At 33.9% G+C, this 18040-nt stretch overlaps 1 protein-coding gene across 4 annotated transcripts in view; it reads left to right on the top strand.

Moving 5' to 3' along the window:
• Positions 1-18040, top strand: part of LRP1B (LDL receptor related protein 1B) — a 1592931-nt gene that overhangs the window by 803924 nt on the left and 770967 nt on the right. The window lies entirely within an intron of this gene.

Raw genomic sequence — 18040 nt, 5'->3', positions numbered from 1 at the left:
AACCAGAGAGATTTAATTTAGATGTGACATAGAACTTCCTGGTGCTAAAAGATGTTATGGAGAGGAATGGTGAGAGATGCTGTAGAATGTTTTCTTTTTTCTTGAGGAAAGAATATGCTGATTTGTATGAAATCGAAATTTATTCTTATTCTGTGGGTGATATTTCAGTTTCCTTTCATGTCTGTGTGTCTATGTTTTTCATACTCCAACGCTTACTGGGTTGGAATCTTGGTTCTGACTTACCATGCCTGTGAATTCAGGTAGGTTAATTACCTAAATACTTTGAGTCTTAATTTACTTATCTGCAAAATGGAGACAAAATGTTTGATCTAATTATCTAGGGACAAGTCTAAAACACTATCATCTCTAAGGCAGGGTTGAGTTTGCTTTATTTCTCCTCCATGAAGATGAGAACGGACAGATCAATGATGCCCTTTTAGTAAGATCCAATTCTTTTTTTTTTTTTTTTTTTACTTTGGACTCCCAGAATAATGGAGAATTGTGCAATAGTGGGGAGTAATATAAACCCTCAGTCTCTTCTCTAGAGGTTTATTTCCTGGTACCCAGACACTGACTAGGAATATTTCTCTTTCATAGCATTAAATAAGTGTTCTGTATTTGAAAGAGAAAGCAAAAAGACCTCGCTTTAGTTTAGGTTCCTGTAATTACTAACTCTGTAACCCCAGACCAAGTCATTTAACTTCTTTTGAGTTTTGCATTGCCCCCTTCAAAAATTATATGGGGAACATGGCATTGATGGATAAATTTTGATGTCACCTTTGTTGTGGGGAAACAGGAGACACTGTTGGGAGACTGGAAGAGATAGCGCTCAAGAGATTGAGGTTGGAATTTTCTGTTTTAGTTGTTTACTTGACTCCATGTATCAAGTGGGAAAAGGCAGTTCTGATCAATGAGTAGAGACTGAGATGACACCAAACCTCAGGGGACTTGCTTACAAACTATGTTTGACAAACAATATGTTAAATAATAAGACAAACAAGATGACAAGAATTTATCATTATACTAGTTCAGTATCCTGTCTTCATGGAGTATTAAGAAAAAAAATCAACAAATAATCACTGAAGTAAACAACATAATTTCAGAGGGTGATGTACTAGGATGAAAATCAAACAGAGTGAGAAGATAAGATCATGGCTGTGGGGAAGAGATGAGTCCACGGTCCAGGGAGGCTTCTCCAAGGTCACTTTGTTATCTCTATATGACAGAAGGGATTCAGCTATGCAAAGACAGAGGCCCAGTCAGGAGCTAGAAGTAAAGAATCAGACAGTCTGTTACCACGTCTCCCAATCAAATGTGTGAAACCTTACAGTGTAACACTGGCAAAGTTTTGGTTAGATTCTGTTTTTGGATTTTTCAGCCACTAACTGATAACTGATCTCTGCTCATCAGTGTCTTTATACATAAAATGTAGGAGAGGAAGCAGGAGTGTTTTGAGAAATTGATTAGCTTCACTTTTCATGTCTACAAAACCACGATTCATCCCTATCTTATCTATTTCACGAGGCAGATTAGAAGATGAGCAACCAGTTCACTGAAGACAACTCAGTGGGGTATTAATAGGAAACAATTTCATTTTTTTTTCTAATCAAGCTTTCGATCATGCTCTGTTTTGATGTCTACTTCCCTGTCTCTTAATGACGTTGTAGGCAGATACCATAATTTTTCTGGTCTCTTTGTTATTACTCTAATCTGGTTAAGTATTAAAATCTTGCAACGTATTTAAAGTTTTATTGTTTTCTGTTTTTGACCTTCGTGGCAGTTCTAGTACAACAGGAAAATTCCCAGTCAGCGTCTTGATTATATTTGTCTAAAACAACTTTATAGACTGTTAGCACTATGAAATTTAAAGGGTAGTCATGTGTTCTCAATTTATGAGTTATTTTATGTCGAAGCTTAGAGAAGAAAAGAACCCTTCCTGTTGGTAGCCAACCAGGGAGCTCCACTCTGTGTAAATGACTCTAGGAACTAAAGGACTAAAACTGAAGTCGAGGTTTACAAACTAGGTAGGGGAACTGCTGGCATCAGTCTCATCGTTAATATTTTGCCTAAGATTCTAGAACAACTGTCAGCATGGCAACAACTTCTCAACATTCAGAGGCCTGTAATGAGACAGCATGCAGTGAGAAGATGTTAGGGTTCTATCACATCTCAAAAGTAGAAATCAGGACATGGCAGTTAAAGGAGTTTGGAAAATAATTAGGGTATTTTAAAAAATAGATATTTGTTGTAATATGCCAGATTGTTGATGCTTTATAATCAATGCACTAGGAGAATCAACAATAGTTGTTTCTACTGCATTTTAAGAAAACACTATCATTTTGTGTTGCATTACACCCTATAGTATTTATCAGCTTGTATGTTGGTATATTCCTGTGCACACGGAAACCAGTGTCAGACCAGTGCATTGAATAGTAAATGTATTCATTACTAAAAAAAAAAAAAAAAAAAACTGATTTAAATTACCCCATTGTTTTTCTACATGCCAATTAACATTTTCTCCTGTTCACTGGAAAAAGACTGAATTTTTTTAATTCCTCTCTAAAATTAAAGATATCATAAAGGGCCAAAATTTTGTATAACAAGCTGGGGAAACATTCATTTGGAAATCTTTTGCATACTTTAATTTTTGCAAACACTTTTCTATAAAAAGAATAATCCAAATATTAAGTTTATTGTTTCAATAAAAACCAGCATTTCTATTTTCACAAAAATTATGGGAATCTTTTAATGTTAATGCATTTTCATCTTCATGGAATGAATGTGTGATCATTGTTCTGGAATGAAACAAAGATTTTTTCTAGATAATTTAATTAGTAGACATGCTGAAAAATCAGAAAGCAATACCTTTTATAGAGAGGAGTATATTTATCAAAATTTATATTCCACTGGCCATGGATTTCTTTCCTAGTGAATGAGAAATACTTATTCCCTCTAAATATCTCAAGGAGAAACATTCTCAAAGTTCATCATTCCGTTCCAGTGAACAAGTTGAATGAAACACGCAAACAATGATATGTGTGTATATATACATATATACATTTATATATACATATTTTCATAGTATAGTTAAAGAAACTTTAGAGGAGTGAAACAATATATAGACATTTAGACAGAGGTGAAGTAACTTAAAACATTAGGAAATAGTACTGAAAGAGAAACAATGAAAATCATTTAAATAATCATCTCAAAATTTAAAAAAATATAATTACAGTAACTCTTAAGCTCTTCAAAACTTTATGGCTAAAATTTCATTGTCCTTGGAAAGTGACATTAATAGCACCCAAATCATCAGTGGCTTTTAAAGCATAAATAAAAATTTCAGCTTCATGATGACAATCTCTTGGTTTCATTTGGCATGCTAATGTCACTTCATCAAAATTAACCCACATATACGATGTGTGATAGTCAGGAAGTAGTTACTTTGAGACCATTTTTTCCCCTCCCGGGGGAGAGAATACTATCTTAAAATATGTAAGGAACTGCTGCTTTAATATATTCACACCATGAAGTATTATAGAAAGTATATGACACAACTTAACAAAAAAAACGGGGGTTTGGAGTAAAATGAGGGATGTTAGAGCGGTGTGATGAAGTGGTACATTCTGTCCATCATTTAACAGTCTGCAGGGCACAACTGATTCACACCTTAGTGCTCTCATTTGAGACACTGGAAGGAATTAAACTTTGTAACAAGCTAAGTAAAAAACTTTCAGATGGCCTCCCTTTGCAGGATAAAATTTGCAAAACCTGCCACTTAATCCCAAGAATATATTCAAGATGGATTAAAGAATTTTTGATGTTATATGTGCATGAAATATCATCTGACTGCTCGGGATATGTGTAGCATTGCCAAAGAAATAATAGATGAGGTCAGTTAATCTTATTTTCATGTTATTGTTAATTACTTTTTAAGCAGCTTTTGTATTAGGCTCTTAAATATTTAACCCTTAGCATAAACTTAGGAGGTAGGTAGGATTTTCTTCATTGTCCCATTGAGGAAACTGAAGCTGAGAAAAGTTGCTAACTGAAGTTCAGCTTGCAGAAGCACTAGGAAGAAGTAAGTGTCATTGTCCATTCTGCCTTTTTCTAATTCTAAACCCTGTGCTGTCTGCAGGTTAGGAAGGTTACACACCCTATAGTCCTTCACTTGGTAGAGGAACTAGGGTTCCCATCCAATACCTTGTGCTTTCAGAAGTGCTCACCTTGTAAAAGCTGCCTTGAATACACCAGTACAAGCGATTTCTTTGGATTTGCTGAGGAGAAAATTCATAGGTAATTTATGATCCCTGGGTGAAGGCTTATATTTTTTTTCCTTTTATACAGCATAATTCAAAGAGCCCTACTTTTAGAACTATAGGATCTCAGGGTGAAAAGATTTTGCCACATAGCTCTTGATAATTCTGATTGGATAACTCTGAGTTGGCTTTGAGAAGTTAAAAGTTCTTATGTCTGATAATGAAAAAAAGAGCATCATGTTTTTTCTCAAGATACAACATTTTTAAGATGGCCAAATGATTGATTGCTTATCTCTTAGAATGCAAAGCATTTGTAAATAAAAGTCCTTTTCCGTTCATGATACCTCCGTGTCAGAAAATGTTTCACTTGTCAGTTCCTCTTTGGGCTTAGTTTTATTTCCTATGGCAAAAATTTATTCCAGTAAATTTGTTTTGAGATACTTGACTCGGTGTCACTAACCTGATGTTTTATCCCATTTATCCTTTGTTATTTTCAGTCCTGCGACAAGAAGTGATGACTGCTAGTACGTAGAGAACTTGCTTTAGGTTTCATAAAAGTAGAGACATAAGGCAGAGTTAACTTCTCTCTGGAGGCTTTGTGAAGTTCCTAGTATTATATTTTTTTTTATCATCTTTATATAGTAAGAAATATTGCCATTTCCTTGATCATTTCCTGAATTCCAAAGCTAGAAACCAACAACAGCAACCAATTTTACTCTACGAATGTTCCCTGCAATTCCTAAAACTCCATGTATATTCTGTTTTTCTGAAGTCCCCAAATGTTCCAATATTTCCAAGCAGCCAAGAAGTGACATTCTTTATCACCTGATGGACCAGGACTCTTTAAGCCAGAGAGCAGGTACCAGATCAATTCCTAATAGGAATTTATATTATTATTTACACATAAGATAGGAGGTCCTTGTTCCTTAATAGTTGGCCTGTCATATGTAAATACTGCCTATACATATCACATTTCAAGGAAGGTTGTGGCTACTAACCTTATGGGGGAAAAAAAAAATAACTCTGCAAATCTACATGGCCATCAAAAGTACACTGATCCAGTAAAGCCATTTCATGACATATGATCATTTCTTTGTACATTTTTACAGCCAAGGCTAATATCAGTCTGTCCTATTTACAACAGAATCAATATCCTCAATTCTTTTGATGAATCACCATCTTATAATTTATATTAATATTCCCCACAAGATTTTTTTCCCTTCCATTCTAGGGGACAAGTTAAGAAAATAAACCATTCAAAGAGTTTTTCATTCCAGACTACACAAGTATAGCCTGCTGCATTGAGAGAGACTGACTATGAAGAAAACAATTAAGATTTTCTGATATGCTCGTCAAAACATACAAGCTTATCCACAACCAAATTTTCGTTCCCAGTGTAATTCAGTCTCAAAGAAATCCTCTTGTTTTGCCAGATGTTGTGTCAGTAGTCTTCTTTCTCAAAGTCATCTGCTTCTGGACTGAAGGAGTCCTGGTCTGTTCTCCTGTTACAGTGTGACAGTTGTCCACTCATAGTGGCAAAACCAATTAAACCAAAAATTCTATATCCATCAGACTGTGTATCTCTCCAGTGTCTGTAGTCAGGAGCACCTTACACAGTCCTGTACTAATGCTTTCATTCTTTTCATGTTTCTCCAGAGGTCTCTATTTCTGATCTAAAGCCTATAGTAGGAGTCTTTAGGCAAGTGCAAGGGAAAAGAGGGACCACCTGGTGATAAAATTATATGGCTCTGCTTAAAATTATTATAGTAAGCAATAGAACTGAGCACAGTGAATCCTGTATTGGAATGTTATATGTAACTATTCATACAGATTTGGTCAATAAGTATACAGATAGTAAGAACATGTTATGAAATATAAGGGCAACTAACGAATCGCCAGCACCTACCAGCTGAGCCAGGAAAGTGTTTGTTACCATCCTAATTGGGCTTCACAAAGAAGCAAATATCTTTTTCATTGACAAGGATATATAACATTTTTCTGATCATTCAGTTCATTTTCTCTTCTTATGAATGTTAATGTCCTTAGAGATTCTGTAAATAAAAATTACTTCTTAATTAACTCAACTTAATATTTATACAAAGCCTGTATGTTAAGTATCTGGAAATTAAAGTTGACATTACAGAGTAACACAATCACTCTTGAGAATAAAAAGTTGGTGAGAGGTGAGGTTTAAGAATTTACCAATCTAGTGTAGTGGATTGAGTCCAAGAGATCTGTAACATTATCTACATTTCACATGAATAAATCCTTTTAAAAGACCTACGTTATTACAATTCCATTTTGTTGAACCTATGTTTGTTTTCTTGGTATCTTAAATATTTTATGGAAACAATGTTAATTCATTTGACACATAAAACCAAATTAGGAAAATCAGAATAATAAATGCTTCATTGAAGTGAACAGATCTTATGTAGATAAAATATTGTACTTGCATAATATTTTAATTTACTGTAAGATACGGTTTCAAATCAAGGTAATCTTGACCTCAGAGAATAAGTTGGAAGTACTTCCTCCTCTGTTTTTTTTTTAATTGGTATGTTTACTTCATTAATTATTTGGTAGAATTTACCAATGTAGCCATTGGAGCCTGGAACTTACTTTATGGGAATATTTTTATTTATAGTTACAATTTATACATACAGAGTTACTCAGTTACCTATGTTTTCTTGAGTGGTCAAGTTTATTGGTGTAAAGTTGTTCATAATTATCCCTTATCATCCTTTTACTCTGACAAATATGTACGGATGTAATTTCTCCCATTCCTAATATGGATATTTGTATAGTCTCTCATTTCTTTTTGCTCAGAAGACTAGAATTTTATCCATTTTATCTATTATTTTAAAAATCAGCTTTTTGTTTTATTGATTTTTATAATCTTTCTGTATTCTGTTTCATTGATTTTTACTTTTATCTTTATTATTTCCTTTCTTCTACTCACCTTGTGTTTAGTTTCCTGCTGTAAGTTTTAAGGTGCAACCTGAGATTTTTGGTTTTCGACTTTCCTTCCTATTATAGGTAGGTTTTCCCTTAATATTAGTGAGGTTCCATTCTGTTTTATTTTTCACTTTTTTAAAATTATGTTCAAATATTTTTGATACTCACTTTTAATTTCTTCTTTGACCCATGTGTGATTTAAAATATATTTAGTTTTCAAATATTACTGGTTTTTCTGGAGATTTTAGCCATTGATTTCTAACTCAATTCCATTGTGGTCAGAGAATATACTTATATTACTTGATTTATTTTAAATGTATGTTTTATGTTCTTTTATAACCCAGTATTTGGTCTAACTTCATAAGTATCCATACGCCAAATGTCTGTTTTAGATCTGAGAAGAAGAAAGTTGTTTTTTTTTTTATATTTCACTCACATCAACCAGATCAAATTGATCGTGTTGTCTAGTTTTACAACCTCCTAGCTGCTTATCTGTTTATTTGTGTATCAGTTATTGAAAGAGGGGTATTAAAATACCTGACTAAAATTGTAGATTTATGTTTCACCTTGCAGTTTTGTCAGTTTCTGCTTAGTGTATTTTAAATATCTGTTATTAGGTGCATACATATTTAATATTATATTTCCTTGATGAACTGATTTTTATATCACTTGTTGGCTTATTAGCAATAAGCTTTTGGTTATTAATTGAGTATTCATATTATACCTGTTAAACTTATTCCAGGTATATCTTCAAATTATACCACTTCGTGTGTAGTATAAGTATGCAGTAGTGCACTTCTCAGATTTATTGTAGTGTTTGTCATTCATCTTACTTTTGTATATATTATAACCCCCTAATATACTATTACAATTTCTGTTAAAATAGTAAATTATCTTTTAAAGAGTTTTAAGTAATCATGAAAACATATATTTCTCTTGTAATTATCATTTCTGGGACTCCTCATTCCCTTGGGTAGATTCAGATGTCTAACTGTCATTTTTCTGCCTGAAGGACTTTCTGGAACATACTTTTGTTAATGCTGCTGATGAATTATTTTAGCTTCCATGTGTCTGAAAACATCTTTATTTTCTGTTTGTTTAGGAAAGATATTTTTGCTGGATATAGATTTCTTAGTTGACAGGGTTTTTTTTTTTTCCTTTCAGTACTTTTCACATATTGTTCTACTGTCTTGTTGCTTGCATTATTTCCAGTGGGAAATTGAATGTTATTCTCTTATTTTTCTCCTCTGTAGCCAGTGTGTCCTTTTTCTTGGTTGCTTTCTTCTTTTTTTTTTTTTTTTTTTCTTTCTTTTTTTTTTTGTGGCAAAAAATTCATCTCTGGCTTATTTTGCAATTTTCTCTCACTGGCTTTGAGAAATTTGATTATGATGTGCCTTTTTTTTTTTTTCTTTCTTCTGTGTTACTCATATATAAGGTTGTTAAGCTTTTTGAATATGTGGATTTATAATTTTTTTTCAAATTTATAGTATTTTAAGCCATGGCTTTCTAAATGTATTTTTCTATCCTCCCACCCTGGGGGATACCAATTACCCATATATTGAGGCACGTGAAGTTATCCCATTGTTCACTAATGCTCTTTTTTTTCTTTTTGTGTTTTTTACTCTGTGTATTTCCTTTTTGAATAGTTTCTATTGTTATGTCTTTATATTTATTAATCTTTTCTTGCCATATCTAATCTTCCATTAATACCAACTGGTAGATTTGCCATCTTATATATTGTAGTTTTTAATCTCTAAAAATTTGATTTAGATCTTGGAAAATGTTTTTCCTGTGTCTGTGTACCTCCTCTGCTCCTTCTGACATTTGTGTCAGTTCTGGGTCACTTTTGATTGATTGATTCTCATTATTTTTCTCATGAATCATGCTTTCCTGCCTGATGAATTTGATTGGATGCCAGGCATTGAGAATTTTACTTTATTAGATGCTATTTTTATATTTTCTTAAGCTTCTGTGAGCTTTGTTCTGGGATGCAGTTTATGACTTGAAAGCAGTTTGACCCTTTTGGTTCTTACATGTATGATTGTTCGTTGAGTCTGGACCAGTGTTCAGTTTAGGGCTAATTATTCCCCATTAACTAGGGTAAGATACTGAATATTCAACCCAATGCTGTGAATTATGAGTTTTCCAGACTTGCTAGTGGGAACATTTTTGGCCCAATATGAACACCATGCAGTGTTCCCTCTACCCCTTTTGGATGATTCTTTCCCAGGCCTGGGTTAGTTTCCTCACATGTATGTGTCCTCTGCTGAGGACCTGAAGAGAAACCTCTCTGAAGACCTGTGAGGTTCTCTGTGCATCTCTCTCTTCACACGTACTCTGATGTGTGAACTCTACCTGCCTTTTCCTTCCTGGGCACTCAGTCTTTCTATTCACTTCAGGGAGTCAGCTGGGTTCCACCTAAGTTCCCTTTCCTTGAACTGTGACCTGGATGTTCTTTAAAGACAGTAACTGGGGCAAAAATAGGGCTCCTGTCATTTGCTTCTCATCTCTCAGTGATTACTGTCCTTTATTATTTGATATTTATTGTTTTAAAACCACTGTTTGTGTATTTTGTCTATTTTTATCTCTTTGAAGTAGGTGGGTAAATACCAGTTTTTTTTTTTTTTTAACTTCAGTTTGGCTATGAAGTGAAAATAGTCTTTAAATTTTAGAAGACCTTAGAATTTAAATTATAAACCTACCCTCCAACTGTGGACAGACTTATCCAAACTGCTTTATCAGGAAATTTTTCAAAGTTAGACATTGGAAGGAATTAAACTTTGTAACAAGCTAAGTAACAAACTTTCAGATGGCCTCCCTTTGCAGGATAAAAACCGTATTCTTTCAATCTGGGCCCCAGATAGGAATCTCAGTCTGAATAAAAAATTTTAAGTGAAGGATCTGCAGGATGAGGAATCTGTAAGCAGAGGTCAGTTTTGCATATTGTGTTGTCTGTTTCTGTAACATTGATCTGTCAGTCAGTTGTGAGTAAAGCTAGGGTCTTAACACCAACGTTTAACACTGGTCTCAAACACTCTCACATTTGCCCTAGCACTTTTGTATTTCTTCTCTAAGTACAGAGAAGAGAGCATGCCCTCAAATCCTCCAGATAGATAGTAATTAAAAGAAACTAGTAAAATAAATAGCAAAAAGCAGAACTGGCCACACCAACACAATCAGTTAAAATTTTACACTAAAAGCAAGAGCAATAAAGGAAGAAATAAGTGAGAGTATATCAAACTAAAAAGCTTCTGTGTTGGAAAGCAAACCATCATCAAAAATAAAGGCTGTCCATGAAATGGGAGAAAGTATTTGCAAATTGTGTATTTAAAGGAAGTTAATGTTTAAACTATACAAAGAAATCATACAGCTCAGCCAAAAAAACCCCAAACAATCCAATTTTAAAAATGGGCAGAGGACTTGAATAAAGATTTTTCCAAAGAAAATTTATAAATTTTCAATTGTTACTTGAAAATGTTCTTAACATCACCCATCATCAGGGAAATGTAACTCAAAACCACCATAAGATATTGCTTCACACTTATTAGAATGACTGTAATTGAAAAGGGCATGTGCTTAAAAATGTTCTCATCACAAGGAAAAAATGTAACTGTGTGATGATGGATGTTAATTAATTGTAGTAATCACTTTGATATATATATATATATAATTTGATATTTATATGTATATAAAATGATTATGCTGAACATATTATACAATGTTATATATCAGTTGTATCTCCATAAAACTGGAAAAAGTAAAATGGGCTAGGGATATTACATATGAAGAAATTAAGACACTTTAGAGATTGTGAAGCTAACCTCATGCCCAGGGTCAGAGCTGAGATCTGAAACTAGGTAAGCCTCACTCATCAGTATGAGAATATCTTAAACACTGTGTAGTGCTGGAGAAGTTGGGGAAGGATTTTTTCTAAATGTGAAAATTAGGATAAAAGCCTGGAGCTGCCAGAAGCCAACATGTAGGGTCTGAGGATAGTCAGTTCAGAGGAAAACAGGAGAAGGTTGAAGGAAAAAAAAAAAAAAGAATGGATCCCAGATGCTTTCCAATGATATAATACTAGCCTTTGTATGCAGTTGTGCAAGAAGCCAGATCTAAGTCTAGAATTTCATTTAGTGGGCCACTCACTTTTCTCTCCTTATTTCATTTCATGTCATTTTCTTTTGCCAATTTTAATTGGGAGTCTGCACTTGAAACAGAGTTTTGACTAATAGACCCAATTACATCTTTCCTCCATTCTAGAAAGCACTTGTTTCAGTATTGGATTGTCTCTGGTGAGCCACTTTTCTGCATATAGTTAAGCCCAAATGTCTCTTCGTATTCTTGAATTTATTGTATCTTCTTACTCTTATGAATTTATTCTCTACCTTCTTACTTTTCTTACTTTGTACTCTTACGGTTTTCATGCCACCAGCAAATATTCCCTTATAAATATTAAAGCCCTCTTTTCAGCTCTGTGGCACAGAACTGAACTCATTTTTTAAAAAATATTTGGGAACTGCAAAAATATTTTGTGTAGTTTTATGAATAGTGAGCTATTCATCCTCTGCCCTCCAGACCAGCTGCAGGACTAAACATTTTATGAGACGTGAGAAATCTTCATTTTCTCTACATATACTATTACTCAGTAAAGAAAATAAGAGCAATCTTAATAAGTGAAATTATGAATAGAACGCAGTTTTTTTTTAATTAGAGGATTTAAAAATAAAGAATAAACTTTGAAAGCACCATTAAAATCACATATCCCAAATTCAGAATTAGTTTCAATCACCCAGGCATTTGTTATCAGCAGTCAGATCCAGAGTGATATTCAAAATGTTAATGACATCTAGGTTGAGCCGCACTTTATCAGGGAGCACTCACCAGGCTCGGAAAAGCTCTGTTCTTTGTATAGATTACTATGCAAATCGTGTGTGTGTGTTTGTGTGTGTGTGTGTGTGTGTGTGTGTGTGTGCATACACTGATGGCCTTTTGAGAATGATTCCTGGTTACTGCATCTTATAAATTTGTAAAAACTCAATGTGATTCAAAGAAACTTAGAAAGGAAAGTGTTTTAATGATATCCATCTAATAAAATATCCCTTTGGATATTTTCCAGGTGTAGTGATTTAAAAATTTTATTTAGAACTAAGGTTCAAATCCCAACATTAATCCTTATTAGCTGTTGTTGTAGAAAATACTTTTAGGTGAGCAATATATTTTAAAATATTGGAGGAGTAAGGTATTTAGGCTTTTTTTTTTTTTTTAAACTTCTATGAATCTTTCAATATTAAGGCAGACAGTTCCTGGAAGCCTTTACATCTTGCCTGCAAGCAGCACAGCTTCGAATCTTATCAGGGGATCGGAAATTCTGGTAAGCTGGTTGGTCCTTTTAAGTCCAGGAAGTGGCACAGTCCTGGCCAGTATTCCAGGAATAATGACACATATGCGGCAGTTCTGAGAACCTCCAGAGATATGAGCACTTTTCTCCCCTCCATAACTAACATGTAACCTAATTTCCTAATGCTAAGTCTATTACTGCTGTGCCTTAGACCTTTTGCTTGAGTCTTTAAAACTGAATCTGGCAAAGCATTTAAAATTAAAATGGGGGAAGATATTCCATGACAGAAATTGACAAGGTTATCCAATAAATCTTCTTCACTTCTCATTTTATTTTAGGTTTTCAAGCTGGCCTAATCTGATACTCACAGTAGATTATTTTTTTGAAATAATGAAGAAGTGCAAATTTGGTTAGCATCATTAGTTAGTTTGTAGTATTTCAACTTAATAATCTCTGCTTTCAGCTGGGAGGAAAAGAAGTATCCATAGAATTGAATAGCATATAAAATGCATTTTGCATTTTATTTTAATTAATACATTTATTTGAACTTTTCTATCACTTACCTCTCCTTTAATTTACTTTGGATAGAAATTCTACACTGAAATTCTCAATCAAGTTCAACCTATGTATCTTTCCCTTCTCCAGTTGGCAGTTTCAGGGCATTAACAACAAATTTTATGGTTGATTATTTGGCAGATATCTGCAAAGATGCATTTTTCCTAATTAATCATATATTTAGGTATGATTTTGCTCATTACTTTATATCGAGTGTCCCACTAGGGTTATTACCTGGCATATAGTAGAAAATTTAAATTGATTGAATGATATTCAATGATATTAAAGTGGGAAGGAAAATCAAATTTAAAATCCCTTGCCTTTTAAGTAAACAAAGCTCTCCTTTAAAGATGAGGGAATTGAGGAAAGAAGAGTTTTTTTGTATAGATTAATTTCTTCTATACTAGAGTTCATTACCACTATGCAGTTGAGGAATCTGAGACATTTATGTGCAAACTTTGCAGCAGTTGTTATTAATAAGAAAGCAATGAAGATTCAGAATCAGTATAATCAGGATTTGTCTAGTTCCTTAAGGACCTGAATTGTTATCTATGGTCCTATGTTATTCTACCTTCCAGTTAACCCTCTCTCAAACTCTCAGCAACGCCCCCTGCTTTCAGACACACGGTATAAGTTGACAAAATAACTGCCGTATGCCTAGAGCCTTATACACACTTAAATATGTATTGCATGTTCTTTTATATTTTAAAATAGTACCTTAAGGGATTCTAAATAAATTTGTTGGGTGGCTCTATGGTTTCATATGATCTTAACTGTATTTATCAGTAGTAATGGATATGGTCCACTCTCCATTATCTGCACAAGCTGTACACTGTGGTAATGAATCATGCCAACCCTAATTCAGAGATAATTTCTGTTTGTATGTGGGAAGTATTATGTGATGCTTTTGGAGTAAATTTCCCTCCTTAATTATGTTTTGCTTTGAGTAATTAGTTTGCATTCCCTGAGCACACATCAACTGACAGTGGGGGAAATACAGCCGTGAAGTATTCTGGGAAATGTTTTAAATGATTGCAGCTGAACCACATGCAGGAACTCCACACTTGTAGATGACCTGGGAGAATTCCAAGGAGTCTAGCACTGTCTGGAGTATTGTTCAGTCTTGGGGATCAGATCATGTCCCTCAGAAATAACTGCATACGTTTCTAATTTCACTCAGTTAATCTGTTCCCATCATACCAGTTTTATAAAGCAGATTCATTAAACTAGATAACTCAATGAAGGAAACTCAAGAGCAAGTGGAAGTTCAGTTTATTTATTGTTCGTTCTATCATGTATGTGTAGATAAATAGTAACTTAAAAAGTTACTTTAATATGTTTCTCCCTACAATAGTATGTCGTTTTTGTTTCTTTCTTTCTTTTACTTTACCATTTTGAGTTGTAGCTGAAAGCTCACTCTTTCACACGCATCATATAGAAAATGATACCTGGAACACTCTTGGTACTCATTGTTCGTTATACTTTAGGTACTAGAAGGAAATAAATTCTAAAGACAACTGCACTATGTAGATAAAACGCAGTTGTGTTCTACAGTGAGTATTTCCGTGACGTGTGCTAACAAGTACATATCTACATTAAATTTTTAAAAGATTTCTTTTGGATCATATTAATGAAAAATAGGTGTCTACTAAAAATGTGAAATCCCTTGTAAATTATTCTTTCATAATTAATCTTTCCTAGAGAGAAATTTCCCTCCTTCTGTCACCCTCTCTGTCACACATACACACACACACACCCCTTTCTACGTTAAAGGAGTATTTGAAATACAATCCTCAGTTTCTTTTATTTTAGAGTATCAGAATGCATATTTTCTTTTTGTTGTTGAGGTATAGTTAGTTACATTGTGTCAGTTTCTGGGGTACAGCACAATGTCCCAGTCATGCACATGCATACATATATTCAAACATGTAATTGTTTTTACCTCTTAATCTTCTACCCCTGCCTAGCCCCTTTCCACGTCCCTCCCCCTCACTGGTAACCACTAGTTTGTTTTTTGTATCTATGAGTCTGTTTCTTTTTTGTTATATTCACTAGTTTTTAAAATTTTTTTTAGATTCCACATGTAAGTGATATATGGTATTTGTCTTGCTATGACTGATTTCACTAAGCATAATACTCTTCAAGTCCATCCACGTTGTTGCAAACAGCAAAATTCCATTTCTTTTTATGGCTGAGTAGTGTTCCATTGTGTATTTTATATCTATCTCACAACTCTTTTATCCATTCATTTGTTGATGGACACTTAGGTTGCTTCCATATTTTGGCAATTTTAAGTAATGCTGGTATGAATATTGGAGTGCCTGTATCTTTCTGAATTAGAGTTTTCTTCTCTGTTCTCTTTGGAAATCATTTGTTTACACTTATATTGAAGTACTATCTTATGTGTGTCAATGTATTTTTCCATTTACAAACTTGTATAAAAATGAAGTGTATTTTCAGTGAACTTTGGGCCAGTTAAGTTTATAATAAACAAGTGGTTTAGTCTGTCAGTTTTTTAAAAAAAAACAAAATTTTATTTTAAAAGATAATTTGGAGGTGGGGAATGATCTATAAAAGAAAAAACCTGAAATAGGGAAACGTGGTTGCAATCTGTGGCAGTATTCCAACTGGGATAGATATGGGAGGTCAGTGTAGATGAGGAGAGGATAATTTGAAATTTATTAAGGCAGTAGAACCATCAGGGCAAGATAACTGGGTGTGTTAGGTGTGCAGGAGAGGGGATCAAAGGGTGACTTCCTAGTTTCTTGTTGAGGTGATTCAATGGATTGTGATGCCAATCACTGAGATAGGAAATAGAGTAAGAGAAGATTGTCTCTCTCTGGCAGGTGTGTGTGTGTGTGTGCGCGTGTGTGTGTTTAGGAAGAACATTGTCCATTTGGTTATAAATTACTGAGTTTGAAATTCCGGCAACACCTAGGCAGAGTTTTCTAAAAGGCAATTAGGAATATGGGTCTGGACCCTCGAGTGGATGTCTGAGCTTGCAATTTTGAAAACAGGAATCACTGAAGTAGTTGAAACTATGGGAACTGGTGAAATTATGTATCTGTTATTTCAAGTAAGAAAGCATTTAAGAAGAGACCAAGGAGGAGAAAAAAGTAGCTTAGGTGAATTGAAGCTATAAAATTGGGAGGAAGAGGTAGTTTCCTTTCTCCAAAACATACGAGAATTGTAAGTATAAAAGAAAAATGTTGGCTTGGAATATGTTTTAACTGGCTAATAGAGCTATCTTTTTTTTTTGTGATAAAGATAGTCTCATGGGTCAATTATAGTATTCAGACAAAAGTATACAAATTTGATACCTCGCAAAGAATGACTCAAAATGTAATACTGTTATGTTGTAATTCTATATATCAGAGATCATAGAGTATTAGTTACATACTCTTACAGAACATAGATTTGTTAAAGTATATATGTTAGAGAGAAATACTCTGCGATTTTATTAATACTGTAACCAGAAACCAGATACAGAGATGATAAAGCATTTTGAATAGTTAAGGAAACTATCAGTGACATATAAATTTAACAGTTCACTTCTTAAAAGGCCAAAGCTAACACTTTAAAAGTTACTAAAGAACACACAATCACCATCTGGTGGCAAGGCAAAGAAACTGTAATTTTAAGGTACCTACTTCCTCTGACAGTACTCGAATCACAAGTCACCAAGTGATGTAATCCTTCCCGAGGCAGAGGTTTGGATGAGATGATGTTGCAGATCCCTCGGGTGTGGTCCACGGTGATAGCTCGGAAATAGCGAGGTTGTAATAGAATGCATAGACACTTCTAAACAAGGTGTCCTTTCGCACTCACACGGATTGTTCCATTTAAATCTGATAATAGCTCTGTGAAGTTTTATTGTTCATTTTTCCATCACACAGATGAGGAACCCAAGATTTACCGAGATTCAGTACCTTGCCAATACCTCATAGTTGCTAAACTGCATTATTAAGGTTTGATTCCAAACCAACTCTGTCTCTTCCAAGGGCCTCTGCTCCCCAAAATGTATAAATTGTTTAATCGAGAAGCTAAAGAGTCTCAATAAAGCAATTAATATTATGTTTTCATTATTGTTAAAAGCTATTGGGGCAGAATTCCAATGCATGATACATGGTGGACTCTATAATATGACATTAAATTGAGGGGCATCTTAATTAATACCTGGTGTTTTCTGGCTATAACTGTTTGTTCTGAAGTTCTGTCAGGTTTCTCACAGCTTAGTCTAGACCAATGGAGCAGAATAAGTAAAACAAAACAGTCATTCTCTGTCTGGAGGAATCGCCTTGGTTTCACAGTTGCATCATTTCAGACCCAAGAGCAAAATGATGAGCCCACTTTAGAATCACAAAGTCACAAAACTTTAGATTTAAAAGTAAAAATATCAGAAACTTTCCAGAAAATTATGGCTGTTTGTGTGAAAATTTTGCCTTATTTTACCTTATTTATATCAGACAGCCATTTAGAATTTGCAAAACATTTTCACAGAAGAGTTTCCATTTGATATGATCACTATATGATATGATAGTGTCTGAGATAGGGAATTTAGGCTGAGATACTTCCCTTTCTGTAGGTTAAAAATGATCAAATTTTATTAATTTTATATTCTTCATCCTAAATATGATGCCCATTTTAGAGATGAGCAAACCTAGCCGTTTAAAAAATATATGGGTAGTGTATAGCTGTCAAACTCACTTTGAAAAGGAATAGAACGAAAGTCACATCCCCAAAGTCTTTTCTGTTAGATTCTTAGCAGGAAAAAAACAAAAAACAAAAAACCCAAAAAACCCACCAAACCAAAACAAACACAAAAACTACTTCCCTTGAGGGCCTCATTACATAACAGGAAACCAATATTTTGACTGGCATAAACTAAACTGTTTTAATCCATGTATCACTTAAAAAAAAATAGAGACTTTCAGTT

The sequence above is a fragment of the Camelus dromedarius genome, chromosome 4 (genome assembly GCF_036321535.1).
Source record: "Camelus dromedarius isolate mCamDro1 chromosome 4, mCamDro1.pat, whole genome shotgun sequence".
In the NCBI taxonomy this organism is placed as follows: Eukaryota; Metazoa; Chordata; class Mammalia; order Artiodactyla; family Camelidae; genus Camelus; species Camelus dromedarius.
This window is presented reverse-complemented; position numbering and strand designations above follow the sequence as displayed.